Raw genomic sequence first — 12,167 nt, forward strand, 5'->3', positions numbered from 1 at the left:
AGCATGAACAAGCAAAACGTGCTTGCACTGAAACCTTTGTCAGCTCTTAGCACAATAAAAATGCATGTGACTTCATAATTCTGGTGAATGTCATCATCTCTCCTGAGATAATTTAAGGGTTTGTACATCTGAGCTAGCTTAAAAGATAACTGACAAATGCACCTTGACGAGCACAAATGGAGGAAGGGAAAAGATAATTTTGCAAAAATAAAAAATAGGGCAACACAGTGATGTGGCCGGTGTAGCTACTGCTACAGGTGCTTGGTCTGATTACAAATCGACATGTCTTTTGTGTGAAGTTTGCATTTTATTCGTATGCTTTGGCTGCTTCCCAGCATCCAAAGACATGCAGACTAGATGAAGTAGTCTTAATGCTTGTATGAACCCTGTGATGGACTGGTGGCCTGTACATGGTTCAGTACTGCTGGGCATTTCTGTTTCTGGGATAGGTTCCGGGCTGCCCATACGTTTACCAAGAACAAGCATCTCTCTCATAATGGATGAATGAAAAAAATTACCCCTAGTAAAAAACATTTATGGATTTATTTCAATGTTAAGAGTTACAGTAGAAGATGGTGTGGTAGATACCAGGATATGTTAGAGCCAAAAGAGTACATTCATGTGTGTATACAGTAAACAATTCTCCACAATTTAGAGATTTATTTCATTGTGAGCAATACTTTTTTTTGAAGAAAAGGTGTAGCTTAATTTATCCAATTGACAATACCTGCAACAAACAGCAACATATATAGTGAACACTGGACTATTGGTACACAGGCATCAGTAAGGACATTCTAATAATGGGGGAAATATTTCAGGGAAAGAGAAAAAAATTAAAATGACACTGGATGTAGGAAAATAAGCAATTTGTTTTTATTTAGAGGCTGTGCGAGGTCTTCTGCTGCTGATGTTGGCATTTTAGCCTTGTCATCTTTCACAGACTATGTTTGATAATTCTTGGTGCATCGTGTATTTTTTCCCCTAAGCTAAGAATGTTAGCTGTCAGGCTGTTGGTGAAAGATACTATTATATGACTCTGTATTGGGCAGAGTTCTCTTCACTCTGGCTGCAAGGTGCTGATAAAACAAACTCCTCCAACAATAAAGAAGTGAGAGGAAAAAGAGGAATGGTGGGAAATATTGATGGACTTTTTTCCCCAGTTTTGGTTAAGTAGCCTCATCAGGATCCTTTGTGCTTTTCTGCTTTGGGAGGTGAAAGACTGGAGCTCAGTGTGCAGTTTTTCTTTCATTTTTCTAAGCTGACATGGCTGAACGTCATGGACTGAAATCCAAGGCTTCTAAACGCAGAACTCTCTGCTAGGTAAAGGCTTCTTTCCAAGGACATCATTAACCCTGTCTGTCCTAGAGCAGCTGTGTGCTTTATGGGATGAAGATTGCGTCAGCCATGATTTCAGAACATTTGTTCAGAACAAAAAAAATACCAAATGCATTTCATAAGCCCTGCAGCAGATTTCAGGAGAAATGTCCCACCGCTTTACAGAGCTGGAGAAATGGAAAAGGGCTGACAATTTATATTTTAGCTATGTCCTTCGGGCAGTGGATAGACTTCAGACTTTTTATTAGATGAACAGACGTCATGCTGCCCCAAAACACTGCTTTATCACAAAGTTGAGAAAGTCAGAAATTCATGGCTCATCTGAACCAGAGCTTACCAAGAGAATACGTATAAAAATAATTGAGAGAATGGTCTACTTCACAGGAAAGTTAGAAGATACAGAAGGCAATGCTTAGGTCAACATGGACAACTGCCACCTAGGTGCTCAGTTGGCCTCCTCTTCAGACACTGAATAGGTCTCCCTGTTGCCGACTGTCATCACAGCAAAGACTCGCTGGTTTGCAGCAAGTTCATAATCAACTTGCCTGTATTGTAATGTTTATATTTACTCATTTATATTCTGTGATTAGCTAAGACGACAACTTTTGACACTGATTACAGGTGACTGACGTGGGCCCCTTTCTAAAATAAAGAAATAAGTAAATGACAAGAGACTCTTGTAGTGCAACAAGGATGCTTTTTAATCAAAGAGTCCTCTTTGCTTCCCATGATGATTTCCAAAGCTAGTTCACCCTGATTAAAGAGAGATAATGCAACTCACAATATCCCCTCCCCCATCGCCTCCCTCAGCCCCATCATCTCAAATCACACATCTATGGTTGATTACGGGGCGCCCAAACTGCAGTTTCGAGCAAGCCATTTCCCTCTGCCGGCACAGCTAATAATTCTTAACAGCAGATGCTGCAAATGAAACTGCGTTTTACTTCTGTTAATGTGAGGCATGTGTCACTGCCTTGACTGACAGGAAACAGAGCCCGCCACATTCTATTCACAGTTTCTATATTTAGCAGTAGTGCTCCAATTTGTACATATTTGCAATGTGGAATATTAATGCAGTCATTCGAATGCGTTTTCAAGCCTTGTCAACAAATGCAGAGTGCCTCTGTGTCTACAGCTAACCTTGATTGACAGCCGTGGCAGTGATTGGCTGCGAGTGCTGATTAGCTGATTAGTTACATTGACGCCAACTCTGTAAAACCCCAAGGCCGCTCTGGGGCCGGCAGACACTCTCCAAAACCTAAGCCACTCCACTCGGTATGAGGCACCACCACACGTTTACATACATGGACATATATGGCAAGAAAATGTTTTTATTTTCTAAAAGGCTAGCTTGCATGTCTATCAAGAAGAGCAATAACACAATCTTGGTCTCAGAAGAGCCATTCCAATTGAGGTTTCACTATAGGTGACGTTTTAACTTAATTTAACTATTAGGAATGGGATGGAAAATTAAGTTCTGTGATTTGTCATTCTTTCTTGAAAATAAAAGTTAAGGAGATATTTTCCTATTTAAATGAAAATACACAATACAGTGAATTTTTTCCAAAGCCAAAACACCAGAATGTGCTTGGTCAGAATTCTGTGTGGAACCTAATGGTCACCTAAACAGCAGACATTGTGTTTTATTTTGTGCAAATATTTGAAAAGGCAAAATAGCTATAAGAATAAGAGAAGAGTATCCTTGCCTTTTTAAGAAGTGGCCCAATCTCAGCTCTAGTGTACATAAATAGAGCTCTAATTGATAACTACAATACAATTAGGGTGAGTAGATGAGCAAGGCAAAGATGCTTATTGCAAATGCCGACTGACAGGCCAAAGCACTCCAGCTCTAGATTACACCAACAATTTGCACAAGGACAACCACCAACAGCTGACAGATAGGTACAAAGCAAGGACCCTTTATTGGATGCCAGGCAGAAGCAAATGAGATCCTGATTTATGCAATGGAAGGCTTTTCAAACAAGTCACCCACAGCACGTTAAAGCAGCACACTTTGTATTTAACTACGTAAAATGTTTTAAGTTTTAAGTCTCTTATCCCCCTGTTCTTAACTGTGAAACACTGAGCCAAAGTTTTTTTGTAGTTTCCTTGCAAAAGTACATGTAAACAGGGGGAATCTACACAAACAGGTCTAGACCCCTGGGTTTTTTTTTTTGAAGAAGCCAAGACAGAAAAAGAACTACTGGCGTGGTGTTAATAACTTGCCTGGATACTCAAAGAACAGGCTCTAGGATACAATCCCCGGGTGAACAAAGGATAATCCACACAGTAGAAATCACATGGACGTTTTTTTCACACAATATCAGGTATCTGTGCAGTAAACAATCCATCCTCGTCAGGCACCTTTTCTCCCAAGATCCCCTGCCAGCAGAAACAGGTCATTTATGAACACTCGGTGCGAATTGTTTTGTGTATTCTTTGGGCACAGAAGACATGGTGTCGTTTGCATATTCCAGACCTCCTACTTGTGTGTCTTGTGTTTAGATAAATCATCTGTTAATACAAATTAAAAATCACTAAGAACAGAAAAGTAGTAAATAATGAATCAGGGAAAATAACATGTAGCCCATGTAGCACGGGAATTTCTCTCATGCACTCAAAAGGTATTCGAAGACATGGAAAAAATTTAATTAAGCAAACTGAGCATACTACTACTCAGGAAGGAAAATAACAGGAAAACCATTTCGGTTAGGATTTCCAAGATAAAAAATAAAAATAAATTAGCAACAGTTGCTGCATACGCAGAGCAAGCTGATTCTTATTTAGACAGAGTTAAGGGGTAGATCTAATGAATTCATAATTAAGATCTAAAACTGAAGGCCATGATTTTGTCTCATCTTCTAAGTGATGCCAAACACTCCCACCTTCCCTTCAGCAACCAATCAGGAAGCTTTCCTATCAACTGAAGGAGACAAAGTAGCCTTGTCTCAGAGCGGTGGTGGCATGTTTCCAGCTGATGGCTGGCATTGATCTGTCTGATAGGAATACTGTCCCAAATCAACCTCCTGTATTATTCACAGCTGATGCTCTTCAATTTTACTGAAACTTAAAAGCAGTTAATCGCATGTCCTGTTTAGCCCCATTCCTCAAACAGATCATAAAGAAACAAATTTAAGTGACTGGTGTACCCAGTCAATAATTAGGTCAATAATTTCTGCAGTAGATGTCAAGCACATTTGTATATGGGTGAACTTCAAACACAACACCATGCCTTCAGCTTTTCATTTCTAAATTCTGCACAGGTCCAGTCAGACACCCTGCTCAGGGTCAGAACCTCACACTTCTCTGCTAGCTCTACTGTGTCTCACAAGTCTTACTTTGTAGAGATTAAAAGGGTCAGCATACCTAGCCTTCAGAAATTACTTTTTTAGATTTAGATCATTTAGCCTGACTACCTGACATCCATTCTTTTTATGGGTAGGCCTGAAATGTATTTTACATTTAGCTAAAGGTACTGTGATGTTGCACTGTGGTATATTTTCATGAGATTACGCTGCTCAGAATTGACATGCACCTGTTTTTAATTTGCCAGAAGTGTGCATAGCTACTAAGTAATTACATGCCCTTGACAATTTTCCAAAACTATGTTATACTGCAGCTGATACCAAATTAATCCCCAGATCCTTGGGTTATTGCCATGAAATAGCTCAGTATCCCTTTGTATTTTTAAAATGTTATGAAGGACATGAGGAAAAATAAATTTCTGTAGTGCTGTTCAGCTATATCAAAGATCAACACATGCACAATAGCAAAACCAATAAATATTGACAATGTGGATAGAGGAACTACTATATTTTTTCTTTGAATATTATTGTATTAAAAAATAATTATATGTCTCTCATACTCATCCCATAGTCAATAGATTATTCCACAATTATGATGGATACAAGCAGCTTAAAGCTTATTACAGGACCCCAGAGGTACAGAGCCCAGTTCACCTCCCACACTCCCTCAGATAACCTACAATGCATTCCAATGAGGTTTCTGACCTGATCTACAGCTTGGAAAATGAAAGAATATTTTCATATTAAGGGGAGAAAAGGAATAGAAAAATTGAGAACTGCTCCTCAAAGCCTTGCTGAAAAATTAATATATGCTAATTAAGTGCTTGCTTGAGGCAAAATCTTGGAAACTTTAGCAGGGGAGTTATAAGCACTTAACAAATTACTTACACTATTAGGCTGGAAGCAGTATACATTTTTAAAATGACTGGACTTTTTTACTATAATAGCTTTGCCATCTCTGAATTTTTTTTATACTGGAATATCAAAATACCAAAATAGGCATGTTTTAGTTCAAATCTATGTTCTTTTGAGGACTACTCATGCTATAAAGCAGGTCTCTTTGCATAAACAAACCAGTGTCAGAGCCCAGACATACACGCACGTCCTGCTGAATGGAGGTCAGACAGTCCTGTTCGGTGTGCTGGCAACATGTCCCACCTGATGTCACCTGAGCTTCATGTCCAGGCTCTGCCCATTACGCACACAGTGAAATCCTAAAATCAACTGCTCCAGCATTCAGCTAAGATTATTCAAAACAAGAACAAGTGATACGTAATAAAGTCCTGCTCCTCTGTGGTGTTTACGCTTGTAGAAAAGGATCACCTAGTTTCCAGAATGCAGGGCCTTTAGTTACCAGAGGTAATACAAATGAACAAATTTAAATTTACGTTTACAACCATATCTTAGAAGACCTATGGAACACAATCCCACAAGGACTGGAACACTGGCTCAAAAACAAAGAAAGGCTTGAGTTTCATTGGCATTTATTGAGTCATTGCAAAGCATGGGCTTCCACATGCACACTAACATTTCCACTCACTCCTCAACAACTCGGAAAAGGGTGATTCAGTCTCTCTCTTAAGCCATTCGTGCCAAATCATAGCTGACTAGAGGCCTTGTGGTCTGAACTGCACAGGGCCAGACTCAAATCCCCATTGACCAAAATGTGTAACAAGACCTAGAGGGGACAGACTGGCTGAGCAAACCACTGCACCACCCTCCCTCCTTTCAGTTTAATTGGAGAATTTTTGCATTTTGTTTTTACCTCCTAATTCAGTTGTCAGTATACCTAATTCAGTCAAGACCTAGTTTTTCCTCCTTTACCCACCTCAAAAATGCCAAACAGCACTTAAATCAAATTAACGAGCATTACCCTGGTATGTGAAGTAATGGCCAGTACTCAACATGTCTACTGAACTTTGAATCACAGGACAGTCAAAAGGCAATGTTCCCCTGCAACTCCACTACATACCTGTCAGGTTGTGTGTAAAGTACATTTAAATCCTAGTTTGTTTTTCTAAGTAACTTCTTTTTGTAGAAAGATATTAAGCATAGTACATGTAGCAGAATTTTGTATTATCAATGCAGACCAGTACACATAAGCCCTAAGTTCTTAGAGATGGAGCAGATCATCACAATAGACACTACAAAAATGTTTTTGAGTTGTTCAGCAATTTGTTTTCTGGGGTCTTTGGTCTCCTTCACAAAAGAAGTGCCCTTTTCCCTTATAAAAACCAGGAAACAGCTGTCAGACATGTAATGAACATTTTCTTATTTTGTTTCCCTCCACTTCAAAAGGTCTTTCCTTAGCAGCATAATCTAAATTGATAAGGAATATTGACTTGCTCTGTATATATATAGCCATTGAGATTAGGCTATTTATCAGAGGAATTGGAGAACATTGATTGCCTTAACAAAAAGTAAATAATTGCCCAAGTCAGGTTATTTATCCAAGCAACATTTAACACCTACAATAACATTGTGGTCTCTGCTACATCTTCTCTGCTGTATTTCATATGTTACTCACCATTCACTGGGCTCCAAATCCCAGAAGGAACAGCACTTAAATGTAACAGATGTGAGAAATCTCAATGATTTTAAGCCCTTGATTTAGATGTAACCTGTCAGTCCATTGGGCAGACAATTATAAGTCACACTACTGCTGTTGCTAGTATTCAACACAACAGCAGTTATGTTTCTCATGAAATCTTGCTAATACATTATTGATGAGTGTACTGAATTTTTTTCCTTTCATTTTCAAAGAAATGTCTGACCAAAGGAAGTTTTCTCTGATGTCGTTGTTATTCCTCTTCCTATGTCATCGATATAAAGTGTCTGTAGATCTGGCCATTATTTTTTACACAACCTCTTCCTCACACTATTGTTGCTAAGTGGCAAGGAAAAATGGCATCCTAGGGATTAACTTTGCAATTATGACAATGGCTATTATGACAGACTCCCCCCTAAGGATGAGGCTGTGCAGTTAGGCAAAAAGGAAAAAAAAATGGCACAGCTGGGTTTCCTCTAGGGGTGGAGGAGAGAGAGCAATAACACAGCACAGCCAACAAGGCACTGAAAACAAACAGCAGCTAGGAATTCATCACTACATCCGTCTCCAGTGCCTGTCCATTACAGACTCCTGCCACGGTACATTTTACGAGCATTTGACCATGCTCTTCCACACTTTCCATTTTTTTACAAGCATTATAAAAAAAGGTTCAACTAGAAGTTTCTTTTTTTGTACAAGACTCGCCTCATTCAAAAAAGCTTTAAATACTTTAGGCCACCTGCAGCTGAAGTGGTAATGACCTGCTATGTAATTCTGAATAACCCTGGTGCAATTCCTTTAAACCTAACAAGACATATCTGCTTTAAAACTATTTTTAGTTATCTAAGATTCAAGACTGGATTCTTAGTACTTTTTATCTGCCTTAAGAAATTACTTGTACCTCCTACAGAAATCTGCTGGTATTGTATTCCAGTGGCTTTCCAATAATCTAAAACATATTATAAAGTAAACTCTGAATATTAGAGTTAACCAAGAGATCACTGTCTGTAGCAGGCTAGTTATGTAAACTAGCATGAAAGAGAGCAAACGCTAGAACATTAAATTTAGTTCCTTATTGTACAGTAATACCAAACAGTAAATGTAATTTTAATAATGGTTGAGACTTTAGTGTTGTGCTAACGAGAAGGAGCAGGAAAACAATGTTAAATTAAAGTAATACATAAAATAAATGACTATTACTTGTCCTTAGTGAGCAAGCCATGGGAGTGTGGAAGAAGTTACCAAGCCATTCAGTTTTCTTTTGACTCCTTGTGGTGGCAATATGCTTGGATCAAGGAGCAGCTGCTAAGTAATTAACCAAGGAAAGCATATTCTTGCTAAATGTACATGGGCTCACTATGATTATCCAAGCTGGTCACTTAGCAATCTCTTCATGACAGCTGCCATAATTTAGCAGTTTGGTTCTTTATTTTGCAAAGCAGTCATGCAGTCTTTCAAGGCTTTTTTTTCTTGATATTAGTGGCTTACATGAATCGCATTTGTTTTGGTTCTATTTGTATATGTGTGCTTTAAGAGAAAACATCAACTTCATTTGACATTGCATCACCTCTCAAGGAGATCATAACAGCCTACTGTAAGATTAGGGGGTAAGGAGTGGTTATGTCTAGCCTTCGTTTTGAGAATGAAAGAGGAAAGCTAGCAAAAAAACTGAAACCTATTATTTACTATGTGATAATAAGAAAGAACCAAGATGCACATAAACAAATACCTTGGAGTTCTTGTTAGAAATTCTGTTTGGTTGCAGTTTCTCAGATTCCTTTTCAACAATTCAAAAATTCCTTTTCCTTTATTCTTTTTATTAATTCCTTTTATTATTCCTTTTCAGAATAATTTTAAGATTTTGTGGCTTTAAATAAATTGTTGTGCTTCTGGAAATGAAAAAAATCATTTATAAAAAATACACGCATCCTTTTAGCGTGCAACAAGTACACACCACTGACAATGACTTTGAAATTCAAACGCCCTGATTATTCCAACTTTAACATAAAGAGCTAACTTTCAGCGATGGTATTATTTTCACTAATCTTGATTAGAAGTCACAAACAGTTGTCTTGTAATTCCCAGCATACATTAACAGCACCACCACTTTTCTCAGAATAAAACTTTAGTGATAGAATTAAATCAATTCAATTTAAAATTAATTTAAATAGAAGTATCAACATATTAGAGGACCAGGCTGCCTTATTTGTGGATGAGAGCATTAAAAGATACCAGGGGACTTTGTTTGAAGTGTAAAAAGCTGAATGTGTTTGTGGGACACTGGGGCTTTAAAGCTCTTATCGAAGCTTCATCCCTCTAGGCTCAGTAACAATATTGTTGGAGTATTCCATCGGTGTGGTAATATACTTGTTCTGTCCCCAGAAAATTCAATAAAATCTCAAAGAACACTGTATAAAGCTATAAAGCTTTCTCTTCTCCTAGAAAAGAGAATAAAGCTACTGCTCTATGACATGGAGGGGGGAAAAAAGAAAAAAAGATTTGGCTTTTGTATGATAGCAGATCTTCTGTTCTCTCATCTTTGAAATTAGAAAAACAGCTTGTGGCTACCTCAGTCTTCACTGAAATGATGTAAAAGAAATAAGTGCTCATACTACCCACATGCACCAAGAGTGTGCTTTAATCTGGGGAAAGTCAGAGTCACCTGGCTAGATACTTGACACAAAGTTCTATTGCCTGGTATAATATTATGTGGTTAAGCATTTGGAAAAGAGACTATTTTAAATGTTAGAAAACATACTTTTTCCTACAGTTGACTGTTTAAAATGCTGCTAAGCTTCAGAACACAAATTCTACATCTAGTGACAAATGTTAAACAAACTTATGCAAGCAAACTTAGTGAAGCAACAAAGAATGACTCAGCAGGTACTATTGTCTTTGGGTACCACCCCAATTCAATCTCAGAAAAATCATAACCAAATACTATGAATATTTTTTATAATTATGCCATTTGGTTCCCCTTTACTTCATCCAGGTGGCTCTCTAAATTCATACAGTACGTATACTGCTTCAAAGTTCGCTGAGCATATTCCTCATTTGATTCAGTCAAGAAAACAGGAGAGTTGGTAAATATAACCCACACTTTAGTTTTTTTCCCCATGGTGCAAATGCAACCTCACTCTATAATACAAAATATACTGAAAACTGTACAAAGCTAATAAAGGAATAAAGTCTGCTGATACGAGTGATTCCTCCAGAGCCACAAGCATTTTGCCCAGGGTCATCGGCTCCTGTTAAGTGAATAATAAATCGCCTCCAGACCACATTGCCTGGCCTGTGTGTTCTGGTGTGACCTATCATTGCTTCACTGTGGTTCTGAGGTCTGAATGTTTTCTCTATAAACCAGGTTCTGACCACAAACCCAGATTTGACAACCCACCCGTTGCAAAAAAAAATAATTTACTTTCATTTTCTAGAAATGGGCTTGCCCCCCGCCCTCCAGACGTCAGTAGAAGCTTGACTTTATTTGCACTGAAAAAATAAGACCATTGTGTTATCCTTCAACACTTCACCTTACTCTAGAGCTGAGAAGTCTGTTCTGTGTGCATAGGACCTATGAACATAAATGGCCCTCTGTATAATTCTGTATAAACACAAACAGGAGGCTACCCACAGTGTTTCTTTACTCTTAAGAGTCATTCTGTTATTTTCTGAATGACAACAATAAACACTTATTTCACATCCATTATAAGTGTAGTATCTTCAGTAGAAAACACTTTGTGTATTTAACAATTTTTTTTTAAATGCATGTTATTTAACATGAAACATTTTGAGATACACAACGGATAGCCCTAAATCACTAAACTCTGAGCTTGCCCAGCCTGGAGTTCAAGTTAGTGAGACTGAAGAGGGGGAAGGATGAGATTGTATCTCCTGTGTGCTTGATGATGCACAACTGCAGCGCTGAGCCTAGGAGCAAAAGGTACAGCAACCACAAGGAGAAAGGCAGGGCAATTTCCATAGTTTAACATGGTACTGGGCTGAAATATGTGCCAATCTTCTGCTTTAAAAGGCAAAGTGCCCACAGCCAAATGCCTAATACCTCTGGGAATGAAAAAAGTTTGAAATAGGGTACAACATAAATAAGATAGTGGTAGATGCCTGTAAATAGGTTCACATCAACAATACATAAGTAAAAAGTAAAGCAAGAATGATGGAAATTTAAAGGGCGAGACGCGAGAACATAGCACAACACTCTCCCCCATAAAAAATGGCATTTAAAATATAATCATTGAGATACAGGAATAAGAATTACTTGCATCCCTACACAAGTTTTTCAAAATAACTTTTTCAAGTAGCTAAAATGCTAGGTAATTAAGATAAGATCACTTTATTGGCCATATACAATTTCCTGTATTTCAAGTATATTTCTTGTATCAGCCATTTATACGGCACCCCTGGAGCAGTGGGGGTTAACAGCCGCAAGATACGAACTGGTAACCTTTCAGCCACAGAGCCACCGCACTGCCCAGCAAACGTTTGGCGATGCAGTGGCCGGGAATCGAACCCGGGTCAACTGCTTGGAAGGCAGCTATGCTCACCACTATACCATCAACGCAATGCATTTATAATATGATTTCCTCCACTTAAAACAATGGCCAGACACACAGATCCCTGAAAGAACAGTGTTCTCTAAAACCTCTGCTCTTGCTAAGATTCTTTAGAAGGAATACAAATCAGGAGAGTTCAAGATAATGGACACATATCAAAATAACATGCCTCTCCAGAATGAATATTAATAGCAACATTAAGGCACCCAGAGAAAACAGAATAAAAATGAACTTGCAGTTCAAATTTTCTTTTGCTCTCACTTAACATCTGTTTCACTCTGATATCAGCAGAAAAAATATTTAGTTCTAGAAATATTTAAGCTCAAACAGACTTCATATTCTTTAATTAATAAAACTAAACGAGGAAACACATGGACCAATAGGTTGACAGAGCAAACATCAGTAACTCTG

The 12,167-nt window shown here is 38.2% G+C and overlaps 1 protein-coding gene and 1 non-coding gene across 24 annotated transcripts in view; both read right to left on the reverse strand.

Annotated features, from left to right (window-relative positions):
• Positions 1-12,167, reverse strand: part of msi2b (musashi RNA-binding protein 2b) — a 231,443-nt gene that overhangs the window by 178,141 nt on the left and 41,135 nt on the right. The gene's annotated exons all lie outside the window — the stretch shown is intronic.
• On the reverse strand, positions 11,693-11,764 carry trnag-ucc (transfer RNA glycine (anticodon UCC)). Its single transcript has one exon. It is a non-coding gene; the product is annotated as a tRNA-Gly (tRNA).

The sequence above is a fragment of the Atractosteus spatula genome, chromosome 27 (genome assembly GCF_055471065.1).
Source record: "Atractosteus spatula isolate fAtrSpa1 chromosome 27, fAtrSpa1.hap1, whole genome shotgun sequence".
In the NCBI taxonomy this organism is placed as follows: domain Eukaryota; kingdom Metazoa; phylum Chordata; class Actinopteri; order Semionotiformes; family Lepisosteidae; genus Atractosteus; species Atractosteus spatula.